Source organism: Mercenaria mercenaria, chromosome 4 (genome assembly GCF_021730395.1).
Source record: "Mercenaria mercenaria strain notata chromosome 4, MADL_Memer_1, whole genome shotgun sequence".
In the NCBI taxonomy this organism is placed as follows: Eukaryota; Metazoa; Mollusca; class Bivalvia; order Venerida; family Veneridae; genus Mercenaria; species Mercenaria mercenaria.
Genome location: NC_069364.1, coordinates 24,217,717 through 24,223,857, shown reverse-complemented (window position 1 = coordinate 24,223,857; position 6,141 = coordinate 24,217,717).

Genomic DNA, 6,141 nt, shown 5'->3' with positions numbered 1-6,141 from the left:
TTATGAAGCTTAAAAATTGTCAAAATAAGCTAGTTTTATATTTCTTTTTAGATAATCTGAGTCAGCTCTGCAAAAGTTTAAGCATATCTATTTCATTTTCAAAATTCCTTATGTTTATTGAGATATATGAGTATAGATATTAAACATAAATTTTCTGACTTACCACAAAAAGGAATATATTCCTATCAACCTCTAAGAATCACTAATGAAAACTGTCTGTAATGCACACAGATTTCCTTCTAAACATGTCCAGAATATCTGGTTGTAATTAAATTATCAGACTCATACTGTGACCTTACAGATAATGTTACAAATAAATTGATCTGCAATTACCTGCTCTTATAAAAGCTCTTCATTAACAGTTTACCAAAAGATTATAATCTTCTAAGTTCTTCTCGCGAACATGCCGCGATCAAATAGTCTTCGTGCCAATATCCCGCGAACTAGTATCAAATCAATCGCGGCATGATCGCGGTAGCAGCGAATATCCCGCGAATACTTCCTGCGAATAGGTATGTTCGCGGCATGTTCGTGGCATGTTTTTTGACCATTTCGTAAGGGTTGAACGGTTATCAAGCTATGCTCTGGACACAAAATATAACGGACAAAACTGACCAGCCCTGGTTCATGTACTCTGCACATTGTCTCATTGTCACCTACCTATATGACAAGATTAAAGTCGAAACTTTGAATGGCTCTGCACACGAAAATTGAAGGACAAATTTGACATTCGAGCTCCATTTGTGGCATGATCTTTGACCTACTGGCCTAGTTTCTGCGCTCTGCCAATCGCAACCTACCTATATGCCAAATCTAAAGTCAATACATTGCACACAGACACGGAATATGAGTGTCAAATGTGACCTTTGAGCTTCATTTGTGACTTTCACTTTTGAACCTACCGACCTGGTGTGTGCCCCTACTGGTATATTTGTCAGAAATAAGGGGCAATAGTTCAGAGGTTTGAAGTCTAAAGTGGGTATAGCCTCAACAAACATTCTATATAAAAGATTCATTATTCTAGGCCATTACTTTTTGAGCTATGAGCATCACAAACAAGAAATCCACAATTTTGACTATTCAGGCCTTTCAGCATGGCCTTGCAAAAAAGTAGGTAAAAAGTAGGAGGTCCCTATACAAAAAAGTAGGAAAAATCAGGAGATTTGCGGACAAAAAAGTAGGAAAAGCAGGAGGTTATAAACATAAAATTTGCAATGCTTACCTTAATAGCCGTTAATACTACACATATACCAAAATCTTTGACTGGGGGCACCAGTCTAGAACGAAGATGTCACCGCCAAAGCGCATAGCGACCGCTGAGAGCAGGTAGGTATTGGAGGGGTTGTTTTGCCCATGTTAGGGGAGTCAGGGGGTCTCCCCTTGTATTTTTTTTAAATACAGATAAGAAATGGTGGCCTCTGGCACATTTACTGGTGGCTGTACTCCCTCATTTTAGTGGGGTCAGGGGACTCAGGGGGCTCTCCCCCTGGAAAATTTTGAAATACAGGCATGAAATGGTGGCCTCTGGTGCATTTCTGGGTCTAAATTATTCCTTTGCCAAAACAGTATGGTGCATCTTTGATGAGTATAGGTCACTTCTCAGCCAACTTGGGGACACAAGCCCCCGCTGCTGGCCCTGGATTCTGGCCTGCACACTGGCAACCAAATGATGAGCCAAGATGTCTTGACTGGCAGTTTCTGTCCTTGAATCAGTGTGCACATATGATTTGGTAGGATTATAGGTACCTTGAAATGAGGCATTTTATTGCAGGAGGCACCAAATGGCTCCAGAAACTGCCAGCAACACATCAAGAGTCCATCATCTGCAAATATAACTATGAAAAGACTGTTTATTTTTTTTCCTTTTTATGTCAAGCAAAAAAGTAGAAGAAGGAGGTTTTCATCAAAAAGTAGGAAAAATTAAACTAGAGGGCCATGAAGGTCCTGTATCGCTCACCTGACCTATTGACCTAAAGACCATCAAGATGAACATTCTGACCAAATTTCATTAAGATATGGTCATAAATGTGGCCTCTAAAGTGTAAACTAGCTTTTCTTTTAATTTAACCTAGTGACCTAGTTTTTGACCCGACATGACCCAGATTCAAACTGGACCTTGAGATCATCAAGATTACCATTCTCACCAAGTTTTATGAAGATAAGTCATAAATGTGGCCTCTACAGTGTTAACAAGCTTTTTCTTTGATTTGACCTAGTGACCTAGTTTTTGACCCCACCTGATCCAGATTTGAACTTGACCTATAGACCATCAAGATTAACATTCTGACCAAGTTCCATTAAGATACGGTCATAAATGTGGCCTCTACAGTGTAAACAAGCTTTTCTTTTGATTTGATTTGGTGATCTAGTTTTTGATCCTACATGACCCAGATTCAAACTGGACCTTGAGATCAAGATTACCATTCTGACTCAGTTTCATGAAGATACAGTCATAAATGTGGCCTCTACAGTGTTAACAAACTTTACCTTTGATTTGACCTGGTGACATAGTTCTTGACCTGACATGACCCAGGTTCGAACTTGACCTAAAGATTATCAAGATTAACATTCTAAGTTTCATGAAGATACAGTCTTAAATGTGGCCTCTACAGTGTTAACAAACTTTACCTTTGATTTGACCTGGTGACCTAGTTCTTGACCTGACATGACCCAGGTTCGAACTTGACCTAAAGATTATCAAGATTAACATTCTGACTAAGTTTCATGAAGATACAGTCATAAATGTGGCCTCTAGAGTGTTAACAAGCTTTTCCTTTGATTTGACCTAGTGATCTAGTTTTTGACCCACCTGGCCTCAAGACTAACATTCTGACCAAGTTTCATTAAGATTGGGCCAAAAATGTATCCTCTAGAGTGTTAACAAGCTTTTCCTTTGATTTGACCTGGTGACCTAGTTTTTGACCCGAGATGACCCAATACGAAACTCGTCCAAGATTTTATTGAGGGTAACATTCTGATCAAGTTTCATTAAGACTGGGCCAAAAATGTATCTTCTAGTGTTAACAAGTTTTTCCTTTGATTTGACCTGGTGACCTAGGTTTTGACCCCAGATGACCCAATATCGAACTCATCCAAGATTTTCTCAAATTTGTGACATCTCGAGTGTTAACAGTCAAAATTGTTGATGACGACGACGGACGACGGTAGGAAAAAGTAGGAACGCCTGACTATTTTAACGGCCGTAACTGTGTAATTAGCATTAAAATCTCAAGAATGCCAAGAGTGCAAGGTCATATCATGATAAAGACTCATGCAAGGTTTCTTGAATTTACATCGAATATTTTTTGAGCTAGGCACGTCATTAGGTGAAAATGTGCATTTTTGACTATTTCAGGGGTCATAACTTTGGAAACGGGATGGAGCCAAATGAAAAATAAGAAGTATTTAAGTTTAGATCATGATAAGTTTTAATCAATTTTTATCAAATACTTCACAAGGCGCATTTTTGACTATTTCTGGGGCCATAACCCTGGAAAAAGGGGGAGGAACAAAACAAATAATAGGAGGTGCACAAGTTCATATCATGATAAAGATTCATGCAAGGTTTGATCAATTTATTTGAAATACTTGAGCTAGGCGCATCACAAAGTAAAAAATATGCATTTTCGACTATTTCAGGGGCCATAACTCTGGAAGCAGGGGGCGGAGCCAGACGAAAATTCATGATAAAGACTCATACAAGGTTTCATCAATTTATATGAAATACTTTTTGAGCTAGGTGTGTCACAAGATGAAAATGTGCATTTTTGACTATTTCAGGGGCCGTAACTCTGGAAATAGGGGGTGGAGCAAAACGAAAAATAGGAGATGTGCAAGTTCATATTATGATTAAGACTCATACAAGGTTTCATCAATTTATATGAAATACTTTTTGAGCTAGGCACGTCACAAACTTCGGACAGACGAGCAGATGCATGGACAAGACCAAATCTATATGCCCCCTCCACTCTGTTGTGGGGGCACAATAAAAAAAGATATCGTTGTGTGCTGGATTTTTTTGCTAGACTGCTTTGAAAAACAAGAGCACCGCCTTGCGGGTGCTGACGCTCATCTGATTTTTTTTGTATAATAGAAATATTGTCCTACCCATGATTTTCTAAGTCTAAAAAGGGCCATCACTCTTGCAAAAAGCAGGATAGAGTTATGTTTCTTGATGTACAGTGTCCACTTATGATGGTGAAAAACTGTTGCAAGTTTTAAAGCAATAGCTTTGAAAGTTTATGAGAAAAGTTGTTTTAAACATAATATTCAACCAAGAAAATGATTTTTCTAAGTCAAAAGGGGCAATAATTATTGCAAAAAGCAGGATGGAGTTTGTTGCTTGCTGTACTGGGGTCAGCTTATGATGGTGAACAAGAGTTGCAAGTTTTAAGCAATAGCTTTGATAGTTTAAGAGAAAAAGTAGACCTAAACATAAAACTTAACCAAGAAATCTGATATTTTCTAAGTCCAAAAGGGGCCATAAATCTTGCAAAAAGCAGGATGGAGTTATGTTTCTTGCTGTACAGGGTCAGCTTATGATGGTGAACAAGTGTTGCAAGTTTTAAGGAATAGCTTGATAGTTTAGGATAAAAGCTGACCTAAACATAAAACTTAAACCAAGAAAACTGATTTCTAAGTCCAAAAGGGGCAATAATTCTTGCAAAAAGCAAGATGGAGTTATGTTTCTTGACGTAACAGGGTCCTGCTTAAGATGGTGAACAAGTATTCCAAGTTTCAAAGCAAAAGCTTTGATAGTTTAGGAGAAAAGTTGCCCTAAACATAAAACTTAACAAGAAATCTGATATTTTCTAAGTACAAAAGGGGCCATAAATCTTGCAAAAAGCAAGATGGAGTTATGTTTCTTGCTATACAGGGTCAGCTTATGATGGGAACAAGTATTCCAAGTTTCAAAGCATAGCTTTGATAGTTTAGGAGAAAAGTGACCTAAACATAAACTTAACAGGCAACGCCGACGCCGACGCCGACAACCGCTCAAGTGATGACAATAACTCATCATTTTTTTTCAAAAAATCAGATGAGCTAAAAATGACCTCACACGTACGAGTGTTAATGCTGGAATAACATTTTCGCTGGTACAATTTTTGTACAGTAGGTTTCAATAGGCTTCTCACAAAAGTAAACTAGAAGGAATGCATTTGTAGAAAGCGCATGTCTCCCTCAATGCTTAGTCATATAGGCAAGAAGTCAATAGGGACAGAAGTAAAAGTCAAAGAGACACTGATGGTTGGCTGAAATAGGTAAGTCCAATCATCCCACTAAGTTTCAACATTCTGGGTCTAGTGGTTCTCAAGTTATGACTTGAAATTGTTTTTCATGTTCAGGCCCCTGTGACCTTAACCTTTGATTGAGTGACCCCAAAATCAGTAGGGTCATCTACTCTGCAGGTCTAATCAGCCTTTAAAGTTTCAACATTCTGGGTAAAGTGGTTCTCAAATTATTGACCGTAAAGTGTTTTCCACGTTCAGCCCCCTGTGACCTTGACCTTTGATGGAGTGATCCCAAAAACAATAGGAGTCATCTACCCTGCATGACCAATCATCCTAAAAAGTTTCAACATTCTGGGTCAAGTAGTTCTCAAGTTATTGATCGGAAACGGTTTTCAATGTTCAGGCCCCTGTAACCTTTAGCTTTGATGGAGTGACCCCAAAAACAATAGGGGTTGTCTACTCCACAAGCCCAGTCACCCTATGAAATTTGAAGGTTCTAAGTAAAATGGCTTTCAGTTATTGATTGGAAATGAAGTATGACGGATGGACAGGACAAAAACATCGTCTCCCGCGTGCGCGCAGGGGGTAACAAAGATAGCCTATATGGTGAAATAAAATGTATAGGCTCATGTGACTGTTTTTGAGATATTTGAATATGATGAAGAGATCTGCACATCTGAGCTGATTTTAAGTCAAAAACGTGTCAGATGTTTAAATAAATATAATATTTCAATATTAGGAGACAGTGACTGCAATTTTAATATATTGTCTCACTGGTTGCCATTAGTTCATAAAATAATTTTCATTTCTATACACCGATTCCAGGCTTTATTTTATGTTTTCTGGATAAATGATGTTGTTACTTCCGGGTTATCAAACGTGCAGAACTACCTTAACCGTAACGCAGAAA